At 44.9% G+C, this 16,860-nt stretch overlaps 1 long non-coding RNA gene across 2 annotated transcripts in view; it reads left to right on the forward strand.

Annotated features, from left to right (window-relative positions):
- Positions 1-16,570, forward strand: part of LOC140532384 (uncharacterized) — a 31,776-nt gene extending 15,206 nt beyond the window's left edge. Inside the window, exons 5-6 of one of the 2 annotated variants that reach the window (XR_011976487.1) lie at positions 8,234-8,707; positions 16,361-16,570. This is a non-coding gene — a long non-coding RNA (uncharacterized lncRNA). Of the gene's footprint in view, positions 1-8,233; positions 9,170-16,360 lie in introns of those variants that run through there. The other variant, XR_011976486.1, reaches the window with a different exon arrangement.
- The last annotated feature ends 290 nt before the right edge of the window (positions 16,571-16,860 follow it).

The raw sequence follows: 16,860 nt of genomic DNA on the forward strand, positions 1-16,860 counted from the left end.
TAATAATGCTTTGGCATTCCAGCTACCCACCTTTTAGAGAATCTTCCTAATTAGTGGAGGATACTAATTAAATTATACATTAAAGTACATGAAACAACTTTGGCACATATGAGAAAGGAAGTGTGAAAATCTATGGTTCAGTAAATCTTCCAAAAAAAAAAACTGAATCTAGTGTAGGCAAAGTGGTTCATTAGGTGACTCATGTTTTAGTTCTTTGAGAGCAGGAAATATCTTTTGCCTTTCTTTATATCTCTAACACTTAACACAATTCCTGGCACGTAGTAGGTACTTAATAAATACTACCTGATGGCCTAAGTCCAGGCTCAGTGATTTTCAAATTCCTGTGTTTGCACTTTTTCCTCACTCCAGTGTTTCTTCATCCATGAAATGGATCAGATTTAAAGTTGGAAGGGGCCAGAGGAGTTATTTAGTTCAATTCTCTTATTTGACAGTTGGGAAAACTGATACTTAGAGAAAGGCAGTGACTTGCTCAAGGTCTCATGTCAAAGTCAAGATCTGATGCTCCCTTCAATGGTACATGGCATCTCCTCATCCCTGTCTCCCTATCTTAGGTGACTCTTGGTCAAGTTCTCCTATAGCTCTCCTACATGGGCTCAGTGTATAGGAGGTCTTCCTTGATTTCTCTCTTTAAAAAAAATATTTTGAACTTAATAAATAAAACAAGCATTTCCATAACCTAGTAGAATAGAAAAAAAAAGATGATTGCACATGAAAGTGCAAATCTATTATGTATAACTTACTATTCCTTCTAAATAAATAATAAAGTTATGTCACTTTCTTTTTATCCCTGTTTTTCTTCCCTCCCCCTCCCAGATGGCTACCATTAGACACAAATGTGTGTGTGTGCATGTGTGTGTGTGTGTGTGTGTGTGTATGTGTGCATTCATATATATGCAAAATCGTTACGTACATACTTCTATTTATCCCCTTTTTCTGGCCGCTTTCTCAGCGTCTTCTTCCTTTATATGACCTTTGTGATTAATTTTGGTGTTTATAATAGTCAAAATGACTTAGTTGCTCAAAACTGTTATTAAAACAATATTGCTGTTCCTGTATACAATGATCTCCTGGTTATGCTAATTTTGCTTTTTATTATTTCATGCAAGCCTATCCATGTTTTTCTAAAATTATTGCATCCATCATTTCTTGTTTAATCATTTCCCAGTCGATGGGCATCCCAGCAATTTCCAGTTCTTTGCTACCACAAAGAGAATTTTTATAAATATTTTAGAACATAGAGGCTCTTTTCCTTTTTCTGTAATCATCTTGGGAAACAGAAGCACTAGTGGTATTGCTGGATCAAAGGGTATAGGCAGTTTAACGACTCTTTGGGCATAATTCCAGAGTGCTCTCTAAAATAGCTGGATTAGTTCATAGTTTCACCAATAATGAATTGGTGTTCCAATTTTTCCACAATCCCTCCAACGTTTGTCACTTTCTCCTTCAATCATTCTAGCCAATCTGATAGGCATAAAATATGAATGATGTTTTAATTTTATTTTCTAATCAATAATAATTTCACTTGACATTTAGAGGATGCTGGAGGCATAAAGGGTGCGTCTCCCACCACTTATTCAGAACTCCCATCACGTAACAAGCCCATCTTCTTTGTAATTTATGCTTTTCATGGAAAGCAGCCTTGACTCCCATTCTCCTTTATTACGCCTTATGTGTTAGTTATTGCTGCCCCCAAATACTACTTCACTGTCCTCTGGGGGAATCATCATCTTCAGTCCTTTGGAGATGGTGGTGGCCAATGCATCACGGTCACACGACACATCGCTCATTATTGCAAAGTATCATAAGAAGACAGAACTGCATATCTAGAAGGTTCTGGAAAGGTTCTTGCCCCAACCCAGACCTGACTAAGAATTCTTTCCGTAGCAAACTTGACAAGTGGCCACCTACCCTTCGCTGATGACCTCCAGTGAGAGAGAGTCCAGCATTTCCCAAGATAGCTCCTGCCACTTTTTTCTTAAATCAAGATTAAGTTTGCCTTTTTACTAGTGCCCTTCAAGACTCTTGAGTTCTTACATCTGGGTCTAGGTACAACAGATTTATTCCTTTTGCTACACATCAACCCTTCAAATATTTTAATGTAGTTTTTGTGTCTCCTCTGAACCTTGTCTTCTCCAAGATGATCCTCCAGTGTTTCTTTGACTTTTCCTCATGAAAAGGCATGAGCTCCAGTTCCTCCAGACCCTGGATGCCCTGCTCTGGACACTCTCTTTCCTATTTCCTATTTCCAGAAAAAGGACACTGTGGTATTGCCCATTCATTTTTGGTCCCAGTATGTTTTATGTACAAGGTTACATGGGTTAAAATGTTGGCCAGTTTTCTAAAGAAAATGTTCCTGGGGTCAGACTGAAGATTTCAATGAAAATTTTCCCCACCATGGCCTGCATAATGGAAAGACCTTTTGACTCTCGATCTGGCTAAAGGGAGTTGGAGGAATGGGAGGGAAGTGAAAGATATTCAGTGCAATTTTAATACATCTTGGAGGAGTTGTTGTGACATCTGGTTTCATTTAATTGCATTATTAATGATAGACAAGAGATGCTTGATTTTTAGCCCTACAGAGAATTCTGAGCACTACAGACACATATGAAAAACACAGTACAACAAAGGAAACAGGGAGACTAGTGCAGTGGACTTGGAATATAATCACAAAACCAGCTTTTTACTGGAAAGGGGGAAGACAAAAGGCTCTTTGTTACACACCCATTTCCAATAAAGTGGAGAATAAAGGAGATAAAACTTTCCAAGAAGAGTAACTGAGTGCTGCATGTAGGTTCTAGATCCAGAACCTGTTTCTCCCTGCCCTGTGCCTGCCTAGAGAAACCTGAGCCAGAAGCAGAGCAGTGCATTATTACCAGAAAAATAATGGGTCTTCAGTAGACCCCCAACCAAGAAAGTAGGCACAAGGATTTAAAGGCCAAAGAAAACCACAAGTGCACGGATAAACAAATACGAACAAAACAGACAAGATTTCATTTCTATTTCTATTTTACTGCTGTAAACCAATGACAAAAGTCAGGTCTGGCCTCTATCCCCAAACCTCTAAAGCACAGGAGGAGTTCTTTATTGAGGAAGGCACTGAGTTGACAGAAAGAATGAGAAAGGAAGAAGTAAAAGTACAATAAATACAATACTTCTTTTAAAAATTCTAATGGGAGACAGATGTAGGACAGCTTGTCTCTCTCCCTCCCTCCCTCTCTCCCTTTCTTTCCTTTCTCGCTCCCTTCCTTCCTTTTTCCTTCCCTTCCCTTCCCTTCCCTTCCCTTCCCTTCCCTTCCCTTCCCTTCCCTTCCCTTCCCTTCCCTTCCCTTCCCTTCCCATGCCTTCCCTTCCCTTCCCGTCCCGTCCTGTCCTTTCCTCTCTTCTATTTTTGTTTCTGTTAGCATTTAACACAATGCCTGCCACTAAGTTCAATTCCTGTAAAGCTTAGAGGGAGTCCCTGGGAGATCCTGAGGGCAGGGCAGCTTCCCATCTACATCCCCATAGGAATCCTAGATTATGAGCTGGAAGGGACATTCAAGACCATTCATCCCTCTAGTTCAACGCACTTATTTTTGGATGGGGAAATGGGTCCAGGGAGGTTATGGATTTGGTCAGGGTGTGAGGCAGGATTTGAACTCTGATTTTCCTGAGTCTGAGTCCTATGACCTATCCAGTAAACCACACTACCTCTCATCTTTGGGTCTACTGAGTCTCCAAGCTTCTCCATCTTGCTGAAACCCTCCTCTCCCTGCCCCCATGGGCAAGAAATTCTCATCCTTGGACAAGCCCCAACTTTTCTCTTTCCAGCCCTTCCCTTGGGTTCCTCCCTGCCCTCCTAGGTTTTGCCTCACTTTGCCTTCTACTTTTTCATATTCATGTACCCTCTTTCATACTCTCATTAACAAACTCTAAAAAAAATGCTCTCTCATTAACAAACTCTAATCTGCAAACTTTCCTTTATCCTAGATCCTTCTTCACAAACTCCCACCTTCCTCTGACATGCCCAGGACCCTGACTTGGCCCCCTGCTTTGCCTTTGGAGGCTAGCTGCTCTTTCCACAGACCTACTGAGTGGTCAGGGCCACTCAGGGCCCCCTATTCCCACTGCCAGACCTTCTCTTCTTCAACAACACTCATCACTCTTTTATCTATCCTCACCTGAAGCACCATAACCATTTTCCTAAGGCATGAAATCTAACCATATCACTGCCCTGCTGAAAAACTATGAAGGACTCCTTATTGCTGGTAGAATACAGTATACCTCCCTTGGTCTGAAGTTTAAGGCCTTCCACAGTATAATTCCCACTTTTCTTCCCAGTTGTCCCATAAGAATGAACTCCACACTATGTTTCCCTATGCTCAACATGCCCTCTTCCCTTATCTCTTCCCTCTCCTTTGCTTCAATATCTTTCCCAGGATCAACTTGAGTGCCACCTTCTCCATGAAACCTTCTATGATTCTGCCAATTTAAAATACTTCTTTTCTTCCTCAATTCTTAGTATTGAACACTGTCCCAAAATGAGATGAACTGCTCTGGGATGATATAGGTTCATCTTCACTGTAGATTTCCAAACAGAGGCTAGATGAGCACTTGGCAGGACTCCATGGCTTCCAAGAGTTTTGTTTCCCCTAATTCATTTATTTAAAATTTTTTTCTGTTCTGAGCCTCCTTCTGGCTCATCCTTTGTCCACCCATTGAGAAGGCAAGCAATATAATGCCCAGTATACATATAAAGTCATGCAAAACATTAGTAATGTCATGAAATTTTTTAAAAAGCAAGAAAAATAAAGTGAAAGAAAATCTTCTCCATTGTATATTCAAAACCTATAATTTCTCTCTCTGGAGTTGGAAAGCCTTTTTTATTAGAAGTCCTATGGAATTGTCGTGGATCATTATATTGGTTGGAGTAGCTAAGTCATTCATAGCTGATCATTACTACAATGTTGCTATAACTGTGTACAGTTTTCTCTTGGTTCTGCTTACTTCACTTTGTATCAGTTCATGGAAGTCTTCCCAGGTTTTTCTGAAACCATTCTGCTCATCATTTCTTATAGCTCAATCATGTTCCATCACAATCAAATACTGTAACTTAGTCAGCCATTCCCAATTTGATGGACATCTCCTTGATTTCCAGTTCTTTGCCACCACAAGAAAAGTTGCTGCAAATGTTTTTTGTACATATGGTTCCTTTTCCTTTTTCTTTGATCTCTTTGGGATATAGACCTAGTAGTGGTATTGCTGGTTCAAAGGTTGGATCAGTTCACTATTCCACCAAATAGTGCATGGATGTCCCAGTTTTTCCACATTCCTGCCAGCATTTGTCTTTTTTTCTGTAATGTTAACAGATCTGATAAGTGTGACATGGTGCCTCAGAGTTGATTTAATTTGTTTTTCTCTAATCAAAGTGATTTAGAGAAATTTTTCATGTGATTATTGATAGTTTTGACCTTTTCCCCCCTGAAAAACTGCCGTTCATATACTTTGATCATTTACCATTTTGAGAATGGCTTTTATTTTTATAAACTTGGCTCAGTTCTCTACATATTTGAGAAATTAGACCTTTATCATATAAACTTGTTATACATTTTGCCCTTTTCCCAGTTTTCTGTTTTCCTTATAATTTTGACTGCATTTGTTTTGTTTATATGAAAACCTTTTAATCTCATGTAATCAAAATTATCCATTTTCCCTCCTGTGATCCTACCTCTTAATGACTCTTTTCTTAGCCATGTATTATGCAGGTAACTTTTAACATGCTCCCCTAATTTGCTTATGATAACCCCCTTTATGTCTAAATCATGTACCTACTTTGAGCTTGGTATATGGTGTGAGATATTGATCCATGCCTAATTTCTGCCAGATTTCTTCTTGGTTTTCCCAGAAGCTTTGTTAAATAATGTGTTGTTTCCCCCAAAACTTGGATCTTTGGGTTTCTTACACACTAGGTTACTTCTTTCTAATTTAAGTATTCTGTAAACTGGGGGACTCTTTAAGTTATCCACAACATTTTGTTTTTGTCTTTTTCACTGTGGGATCCCGACATTGTTTTCTGTTTACCTGTTCTTATGTCCAAGTGCCTCCCCACATCAGATGGATTGCTCCCCCAGGGCAGTCAGTCTCATTTTTACACATTTGTGATATAGTCTAGTTCCTGGTGTGCTGCCCTGAATATAATATGACCCTAATAAATAGTTGTTTCACTGACTTGAAAATTAGTGAGTACTCTTTTTTGTTTTTTTAACAAACTCACCACCCCCCAGTTTGGGTGAGCAGGTCTCCATTCAGGCGCACAGCTCTGGGTACCTCTGCTTTTGTTCCAGGTTAAAGGCTGATGGGCCTTTAAGGAACTTACCTCCTGGGAAGTGTGAGGCCTGAAGCACATTCCTCTGAACAGTCTGGGGGTCCTAGGCCATAGAAGACCCAGACAGGACCCTCGATGTGATCCTGTTCAAGGCATTTTAGAGGTCAAAGAGTTGAAGGGATTTGCCCAAGGTCATGCATTTACAACTTGGTCCTCTTGACTCCAAAATCAAGGTTCTTGATGTCTATTCTTTATCCCTCAAGGGGATTTGGAGTTTGAGAAATAGTAAGAGTCACTGATGGGGGCAGGTAGGAGACAGTGGATAGAATCACCAGCCCTGGAGCTCTGAATTCCAATCTGGCCTCAGACACTAGCTATGTGACTCTGGGCAAGTCATTCACCCTGTTTGCCTCCGTTTCTTCATCTGTAAAATGAATTGGAGAGGGAATGGTAAACCATTCCAGTGTCTCTGCCAAGCAAACCCCAAATGAGGTCCCAGAGAGTCAGACATGACCAAAAAAGAACTAAGAACAGTCAGAGTCATTGTAAGCTAAGACTGAAGGATGAAGAGACTGGTTGAGATGGGTCATTCTCTGTATGTTCAAAGTGAAGTCTACTTTGTGGTGCTGAGATTCTCATGAGACTCAGGCTTCTAGGGAAGGTCCAGAATTCCACAGAGATTCCAGCAGCAACAGATGCAGGTCCCCCGCTTCCACCCTATTCATGGTCCCTTGGTTCTCGAGGGTCTTGCCTATTTGCCTTTGAAGGGGAACTACTTAATAAAGGCTGCTTGGCTTGAATGGGGTGCTTGGTAACAAACAGTGTTGTGGCAGGATGGCCGCATTTCATGGTATGATTCTTAAGCCTGGATCATTCATCCTGAATCTCACTGGGGCCCAGAGAGGGGACTGAGACAGGGCCCCTCTGCAGGGGCCCAAGGAGTCTTCACAAAGTATGCTTCCAGGCTCCTTATCAGCGGGATGGCTCAAATTCTCAATGACAGCTGCCCAGGGAAAGTTGAGTCTGAGATAAAGAACAAGACCAGGAGTTTTGTGGATGGGCCTTTAGGCATAAGGCATTACGTCCTCAGGTGTGTGGCACAGGGCTGGGCCACCTTGAGGGACTGAACAGCTCCAGTCTGGAGAATGTATTCAGCAGCCCTTGGCTCACACTGACCAGCCCCTTATATGTTTACCATTTGTGACTCAAGGCTCTTAGCTCATAGTCAATGCTTACAGAGCCTTGGGAGAGCTCTCAACGAATGTGGGCCTCCTCCCAGAATTCCTCAAGAGACCATGTCCCTGGGGTGGCCCGTCGGCACTGGCTTAGAATGGCTAGCCTGCAGAAGCTCAGCTACCACTCCCTTGTCTTGCTGCAGAGAGGAGCTCTCCCACCTCTTCCCTGGTGACAGGGGCTGGATTTGTAATTACCTTTCCTGTGACCTTGCTCATTGTGGCTGCCATAACAATGACCTTGTACATGAAACCGGGCAAACCAGACAACCTGAATGTCCCCTCTCAGCAGGGTCCTCTTCCTCCTCCATTTACATACTTAGCCAGTGTCCAGGCTCAAATGCCCCTCTATCAGCAAATACCATAAGGTAGGCTGTGTTATCCAAGGCACATGAGGCTTTCCTCTTTAGAATCAGAATAGGTCTTTATGTGACACCCCATCATTCTTCAGCCTTGGGCACAAGGGGTTCAAATCTATTCCAAATGAGTCCAGACCAGAGTAAATGAGGCTTTCTCCTTTCCAATAGCAAAGTGTCAATTGTCCACATAAATGGGAGCCCTCAGGGATTACATAAGATCCATAACTCATCAGCTAGCCAGTCAACCAACTTGTAGGTCGACAGGATTAACATGCTTTCCAAAAACAGCTGGTGTGATGTATTTTTTTTTTTTCGATCAGACAGACATCTCCCTATCCATGGATAAAACAGGAGGAAAGCCAAGAGAAGAAACACAAACCATTCTCATGTGGGAGGTATCCTCAGGGTCAGAAGTGTCAGCCATGCTTGGGGATGCCCTTTGGAGACTGCAGGTGTGCCTGGCTCATGCCAAGGGTGACAGGCCCACCTGAGGGGATTCTGGGAAAGGAAGAGCCTTCCTTCCGTCAGTCATAGTCTTTACCACAAAAGACTGAAAAATGTAGCCAGGACTCGGAGGGATGCACACTATGGTGGGCATGCTGACTCAGAAGAACAGATGGTTTTGGAGACAGTGAGAGTGAGGCCAGAGGACAGAGAGAAACAAACACAGGGAGGGAGAACGCCCTGTGTCCAGCAGTCATTGGCCCACCTCCTGACTAGTCCTTGGATTCCTTTCTAGTTCTCTAACTAGGACAAGACGACCGTGCTGAAGACACTGGATCCAGCCTGTGCAGGTGGGTTAGTGAGCTAGGGCCCCTTTAGCCTGATTTCACTCCTGCATTTACCTCTCATCCCCAAAGTCCTAGCATCTCAGGGCCCTGAAACACACACATGACCACCTCCTGCCTTCTGGCTCCAGCACTGGTCTGACAATGGGTGCTCCAGTGCCACAGGCTCCAGATTGGCATGGGTTCTTCAGATCAAGCCAGAGCCATACTCCAGATTGTGGGGCATCCTTCTGCTGTGTGGCCTGGGATCTGCTCTCCACTCCCTTCAGACCTTCAGCTTTGAGAACAGGCACCAAATCAACACTTTTTTTCTGGGAAGGACGTGTCCAAACAACTGCCTATGACATTATTCGCCACTCTCCCCACATGAACTCATTGAGCTAGAGAGGGTTCCCTGGCCACTGAGGCCCTGGAGCCCCTGGATGTTCCATTTTCCCTATTAGAATATCATCTTCCTGAGGACAAGGATTGGTCCACTTTGGAGTTTACATTACCAGCTTTGAGTCCAATGCCTAGCATAGAGTAAGCACTTAATAAATGTTCCCTTCCTTCCTTCCTTCCTTCCTTCCTTCCTTCCTTCCTTCCTTCCTTCCTTCCTTCCTTCCTTCCTTCCTTCCTTCCTCCTTTGCTTCTTCCCTTCCTTCCTTCTTCACAAATAAGCACAGTCTAAGCCACTTATGGACAGTGGTGCTCAGATAGGGCAATGCAGAATTTATGGAGCACAAAAGGGAGTGCTTCACTTGGAATCAGGAGAGATCTGGGTTCAAACACTCAGTAGGCCATGTGTGAGGCCCTGGGCAAAGTATCTCACTACCTGGAGCTTAAGTTTCCTCATCTAGAAAGCTGGGATCATAACAGCACCTACCTCACACAGTGGTTCTAAAGATCAAATGAGATTACAAGTCTAAATCCACATTTACAATGCCATCTGTCCCTTAAAACCATTTTGTGAGGTAGGCTGCTCTCTCTCTTTCTCCCTGCATGGATATTATACTATGTACATATATATATATTACACACACGCACACACACACACACACATATACATAGGATATATACATACATACATAAATACATATTTATTGCTTAACAGGCCTTAAAATGCTATTTCAATGCTAGCCATTGTTATAATATTCTTTGCACACTGTAACAGGCTACAAGAAATATCAGATATGGTTAATGATTCATTAGGATCTTTTCTGTCCGCTGGTAAACATTTAATTTCTTTGCCTTCAGATGTGATGACCTCCTGAATGGACAAAATCCTTATTTCTTCATTGAAGAGCCCTCCCCACCCCCTCATGCAGCCCCTCTGGCTTGGATTTCCCAGTTATTCTCTTGGAAAAAAAGTTGGATTTGGAATTAGGAGAACTGGGTTCAGATCCTGTATCTATCACTTACTTCCCATGTGAACTTAGGCAAATCCCTTATCTTCTCTGATTCTCAGTTTCCTCATCTGTAAAATAAAGAGGTTGTATAGACCTCTCTAAGGTCCCTTCCAGCTCTAAGCTGATTATCCCATGAATTTGGTCTCTCCTCCTAATGACTGGGACACTGAGGAATTCATTTCCCTTCTTTGAGTCTCAGTTTTCTCTGTTGCAAAATGAGGTGTGGGGCAGGCCAATGAGCCTTCTCTCTGTGCCCCTCTGACCTGCTCCATTTTCCTGTTCAGGAGCCAAACTGCCTGGGGCTTTGGAACCAGCTTCCTCAATGAGTCCCAGGTGGAGCTATGACCTCTGTCCTTGTTGGGCCAAGAGGCTGGTTTAGTTTGGCATTTCTCACTTAGGTGACTCAAATGGCAAAGAAATCCTAAAACCCAGTCTGTTTGCCCTCCAGAAGGGAGCCCACGGTGATCCTTCCCCCTCTGCAGCCAGCCTCGGCAGGAAGTCTTCCCTCATGACCCCTGAGCCAGCTCAGGCCCAGGAGCAGCTCTTCATCACCCACTGAGAGCCAGGCACCTCTGGACGGTCCCAGGATACAGCAGAGGGCAAAGCTGGTCCCTACGTTCAAGGAGGGCACTGTCTAATGGGGGAGACACCGCACAAAGCCCTGTGCACAAACAAGATACAGATGGCATCATGGGAGCACATCTCTGAGGGAAGGCAGTAGCAGGAGGTGGGAACAGGGCTGCCCTAATGAGTCAGGAACCCTAGCCCTTCCCAAAAGTGGACACAGAAGACAATGGACTCCCATCTAGCCTCTCCCCACCCCTCAGGACCCAGAAATTGCCTCACCCAAGGGTCACTCTGGCCTGCACTCCAGCCCCTAGGACTCCCATTTCCTCTTCCTTCTGCTTGGCCAGATCATGCCAGTGTCTCCATTTTAAGGAAAGTGTCCAGGCTGTCCCTGGCATCCCCTTCCTGAGCTCCACTGAGGCTCTCTGGACTTGATCCTCTATGCTGTTTCCCCTTTCCTTTTAGGTGCTGGCTGAAATCTCCTGGGGTGGAGACTGTTTGTACTGTGTCCCTAGCTGGGCACACAGTAAGAGCTTAATAGATGCTTGTTGTCTTGACTTGATGAGACGAGCAGGATAGCAGAAGTGCAATAGTCTGGCGCCACTGAGTGTCCTGCCAGAGTCAGTCTGGAGGGCCTGTCAGCACTGGGCCTGGCCTGGCATAAGCTGCTGCATACAGACAGGCCCCCACAGAAGGGCCATGAACCAGGGGCTCTGTTTAAAAGCTGTGAGCAGCATAAAAGCTTGTTGGTTACCTGGGGGTAAAGCTTCAGCTATCCAGAAAATTCAGCTACAGAGGACTTGTGGTGGCCAGGCTCCGGTTCTCCAAGGTTTGGCTATTGTTGGTCAGGCATTTTTCAGTCATGTCTGAGTCTCTGTGACTTCATTTGGGATTTGCTTGGCAAAGACACTGGCATTGTTGGCCATTTCCTTCTCCAACTCATTTTACAGATGAGGAAACTGAGGCCAACAGGGTAAATTGACTTGCTCAGGGTCACCCAGCTAGGAAATGTCTGAAGCTAGATTTGAACTCAGGCTCTTCCTGACTCCAGGTCTGGCACTCTGTGCACTGTGTCACTTAGCCACCCCTATCCCTCTGGTCAGACTGTTTTTCACCATAGTTAGGCAGAGCTGGCATTTAGAGGAAGACTATGGGACTGGATGTTTGTACAAGCTCCGAGGTGCCAGGGAGGGAGCAGACGATGCGGGCAGAGTGGGTGGACTCTGATCTCAGCTGCCTGGGACTGGGAACTCCAAAGGACCCCATCCTGCCTGCCCCCGAGTCTATGGATTCCTTTAGAACCGTAAATCCAGCCAGGCTAGTTGGCTCTGATATTATCTCCTTGCCTATTTGCTAATAACCCTCCAGTGGCCTCTGACTTTGATCTTGTATTCTTCAAGGGCTGGACTTCTTGTTGAAGAGGCAGGGCTTTCTTGTGAACTTTGTGATCCCCATTCTTTGAGTGGCCCCATGTCTGGCAGTGCTGAACCTTCCTCTCCAGGGACAGTTGGGGGGGTTGCTGATAGCAGTCAGAGTCTCCTGAAATAGTTTGAAACTTGCCCTGTGCTGGGACCCACCTGGAGGCATATGGGCAATGCTCCAGCTACCTTCTGGGGACCAGGCTTCTCCAGGTTCACCCACTTCTCTTTCCAAGCCCCATCTCATTCCAGTTACTTCTAATGAATATGCCCACCTACCTACCCACATACATATACACATGGAATTGCAGTTATTTCATGGCCAGCCTATGCCCTCCTTACTGCCTTGGCCCTGATTCTGCCTCTTCTTTCCTCTTGCCTCAGTAACTACATTGATCTTCTCACTGATCTCCCAAACAGACATCTTCCAGCCCTTGCTGATGTAGACCATGCCAAGAAAGGCAGCCCAGCTCAGCCCAGTCCAGCGGTCAAAGAGGTGACCATGGAGAGGGATAATACAGTGTAACTGCAAGCAAGGCATTTAACTTTTGGAGCCTTCATGGCCTGATCTGTAAAATGGGTACAATATCTGCATTATCTGGATTATAGTAGGAAGTAGGCTGATACTTCATAGAACCACTGATTTTAGGACTGGTACAGAACTCAGAAATGTTCTAGTTCAATCCCCATTATTAGGCTAAGGGAGTTTATTTGTCCAAGGCCAACAAAATCGTAAGCAGAGGTCCTTCCAGGCCACATCCAGAGGCTTTCTGCTGTTCTGTGAGCATCTCCAACGAGTTATCAGGCAGCAGACTTTTATTATGCACCTGCTATGTGCCAGTCTCTGCCCTCAAAGAGCTCACAGGTGGATGGGGGAGCTGATAGGAAAACAACTATGTTCCAGCACTCACATTTAGGATTCGGGACAGGATCCATTGGCAGTGACTACCAGAGAGAAGGTCCTGGCATTGAGGGGGAGCTGGGAACGCTTTCTGGAGAAGGTGGGATTTTAGCTGAGACTCAAAGGAAGCCGAGAACATTCCTGGCTGGGGGAACAGCCAGACCACAGCTCAGGCAGGAGATGGGGCTTCAAGTTTGAGAACAGCCAGGAGGCCAATGTCCCTGGATCTCAAAGTAGGTGGTGGTGGGAATGTGAAGGTATAAGAAGACTGGGAAGGTGAGAAAGGCTGGCACTAGGCTGTGAAGAGCTTTTCGCACCAAATAGAACATTTTGTATTGGATCCTGGGAGCAATGGGGTGCCACTGGAATGAATTGAGTGGAGGGTGACAAGGTCAGATGTGGGTTTTAGGAAAACCACTGATGGAGGATGGATTGGAGTCGGGGGAGACCTGAGGCAGTGGAACCCCAAGCAGCTAACATAATAGTGCAGGTATGAGGTGACCAAGGCCTGCACTAGAGTGGTGGCAGTGCCAGAGGAGAAAAGGAGGTATATTTGAAAGAGGCTTCAGAGGTGAAATCAACAGGCCTTGGCACCGTATTGGATATGGGGGTGAGGAATCCAGGATGACTCCTACGTTGTGAACCTGAGGAAACAGGAGGATGGTTGTGCCCTCAACAGTAATAGGGAGATGGGGGAGGTTTTAGTAAGAAAGATGATGAGTTTGGTTTTGGGCATGTTGAATATGAGATATCTAGAGGACATCCAGATTGAGATGGCCAGTAGGCCAGTGGAGATGCAATACTGGAAGTTAGGAGAAAGTTTAGGGATGAATGAATAGTTCTGAAGTGTATATGAAAAGCTTTGTAAACTTTAAAGTGTTTCTAAAGTGCTTTGTAAACTTTAACAGGAAGAAATGTGAGCTGTTCTCTTTACCTAATTAATGTTCCTAATGTTCAGTTTGGATCACACCATTGTACTGCAGAGGATATCTGTGATTCCCTAGTGATCCAGGAATGCGCCTGTCTTCCTCAGTCTCAAGTGCCAGGTGCTGTTCCGGGCCTCCCAGAATCTGCCCAGGCCTGGCCTGCCCCCTCTGGGCTCCACCCTCCCTCTTCCAACTTTGTGGTTTTCTTGGTCCGGCTCCATCCCAGCAGCCCTGGCTCAGCACACAGCTCGCCTCTCCCAGCCCATGTCTCCAGCTGGGAGCTCCCTTGCATGTTTTCTTCTACCTTAGAATATAAGCTTCTTCAAGGGAGGGAGTTGGCTTGGATGGGTCTCCTCACTGCTTAATAGGAAGAATTGAGCGACTCTGTCTCTGTCTCTCTGTTTCTGTCTGTCTCATTATCTTTCTGTCTCACACTTTTTTCCTCAGTCTAAGCTACTTCACCATTCTTTACTTACATACCTCATGCTGAGCTTTCTTACCCTTCATCTGTGCTGATGGATCCCCCTTTCTTGACTCTTCCTTGGCTGTCTGTCAAATCTAATGGGAATGTCAAGGCCCAAAAGAAACCTCCTCCATGAAGCCTTCCCTGATGATTCGGGAGGACGGAACCTGCCCTTTGGGCAGAGATGAGCTGAGTTCTCTTTGGTATGAGGGAGATTTCTGCCTGTGTCATGCCCTGGGTGAGGAAATCTGCTCCCCCTCACATCACATCTTGTGTTGTTATGCATCATTTGCATATTGTATCCCTTCCCCATTAGAATGAATTGACTGCCATCTTCTTGGGTTTAGTCCAATGACTAAACTCTTTCCCCCTAAAAACCACAGTAACCACAATTCAAACTCAAAGTATCACTTTTTAAGGAACTGTTGGCAAATGGAATTCACAAACCAGAGTCTGGGTCAAGGAAGGTTTCCCCAGCCAAACAAAACCTCCCTCAAATCAAGGTGAACCAGTAAAGCATCGAAATAGGTTGAATAGAAGCAACACTGGTCCAATGCAAACTCAATTTATTGACACACTTTCCCAAAATGTGCATGTTCCTGAAACACTGCAACCCCAATACAAAATGGAGTACTGTAGAAGACTCATCTAGGTGTATGTCGCTGCCTACAGCAGAACGGCAGCTCCGTGAGGGCAGGGGTTATTTTATTGTTTTTATATTCAGCTGGAAGGAAGACAGGGAGGAAGGAAGGAAGGAAGGAAGGAAGACAGAAAATGAGTAAGCAAGGAAACAGGGCATTCAAATTATCCTCCTTTTCTCACTGAGGAAGCCGAGGCAGATAGAGGTTCACTGATGTGGTCAGGGTCACACGGCTAGCAAGTATCTGAGACTAGAAGGGATCTGAACTCATCTTCCCATTTCCAGGTCCAGTGCTCTTTCTTCTCTACCCCCTAGCTTCCTCTGTAGTGGGAACTTATACTTTTTTCAAATGAATTAGTTTTCTTTTCTTTTCTTTTTTCTGTTGCCCCTTCCTAAGTCATATTTGCGTCCTGATGGTGGTAATTTTGGTGAGTAACAAAGTGCCAGGGCCTATGTCCTACGAGCATTGGTAACCAAAATGATTCCATCCTTCTAAGCATAGTAGAAAACCAATTTGGGGCTCTCCTTGTCCTCCCCTTTCCTAAGTGATTGCAGTCAGCACAAGTTCTATGACACTTTGTAGGCCCCAAAGCCTACAAAAATGGAAAGAGTTGGTCACTCAGTAAGACCAGGCCACCATCCCCCAAGAATGATTTCCTTTGGTGAAACTAGTTGTTGGAAAAGAAATAAAAAACTTGCTTCCTCTTCATTTCCCAGAGTTCCAAATGGACTGGCTCATGGCTGGATAAGATGGGGTGTGTGGGGGAGGAGTGAAGCCTGAGAGACCTCTGTTGGAGCCTCATCCTCCTTTGCCTGACCTTCACCTCCATGTATTCTAACCATCCCTGGGATTCTCTGTGGATGCAGGCCCCTGCACATTTCCTGGGAATCACTTCCCTGAAACCATGGTGGCTTCCAAAATGTCCTTGAAACATCACATGTGAGATCTGGAGAAGAGGGGTTTCTTAAATAAGACTTCATCACCACAGACAAAGTGAAGTAAAGACTGGAGGTCGTTAGCACTTTGGACCAAAATGTAGAGAAAAGGCATCGATGCCTCCAGTGCCTTTGGAAATAATCAGGGGGCTAGGTGGAGGAGAGTAATTAAGGCTAATGAAAGCAAAGGTAACTTTCTGCTTTAATTATCTGACCATTCACTTTACTGGGCCTGTTCATTTTCCAAGTATGGATATCTGTGCTTAAACCAACTAATACCTGAGGACAGACAGAGTAGACAATGACTGGCTTTTGGCATCAAGAAAGTGGGTCAAACACCCAACATTTGGGTTTGGGAGCAAAGGAATGAAGACAGACCTTGCCATGTGCCACTCACAGTGTGCTAACCCTCCCTCACAGGAACGGTCATCTTGGAAGTGTGCTGGGATGGGAACAGGGCGTCAGCTCAGTCAGAAGCTTCCGTGGCTCCAGTCTGTTGGATCACGTTCCCCACAGAGTGAGGGCCATTAGTAAAATCTGCAAACTTTGGCTGTGGCACTTTGAAGCCTCACCCTTTTATTGGTATTTCAACTTGAAGCCTTGGGTTTCCTCCTCTCTTTCTTCCCCTCCTTACATGGAACATTCCCCTCCTTACATGGAACATTATGATTCCACCCTGTCTATATTTTCAGCGTTTTCATATAAATGAAACTGCTGTCCCCTCAACTTTATTGGCCTTCATCTTGGTTTGCCCCCTCCCCCTCTTTGCCCACTGACTTTCTACCCCTCTCCCCACACACCCTTTGCACCTCTTCTCCCTCATCCTCCTCCACACAATCTTGGAGTTGAAATTGACCTCCAAGGCCATCTGGTTTGGCCTTTATCTGAGCACATCCTGCAAGACTGCTCAACCGATCTTT

Source organism: Notamacropus eugenii, chromosome 3, assembly GCF_028372415.1.
Source record: "Notamacropus eugenii isolate mMacEug1 chromosome 3, mMacEug1.pri_v2, whole genome shotgun sequence".
In the NCBI taxonomy this organism is placed as follows: Eukaryota; Metazoa; Chordata; class Mammalia; order Diprotodontia; family Macropodidae; genus Notamacropus; species Notamacropus eugenii.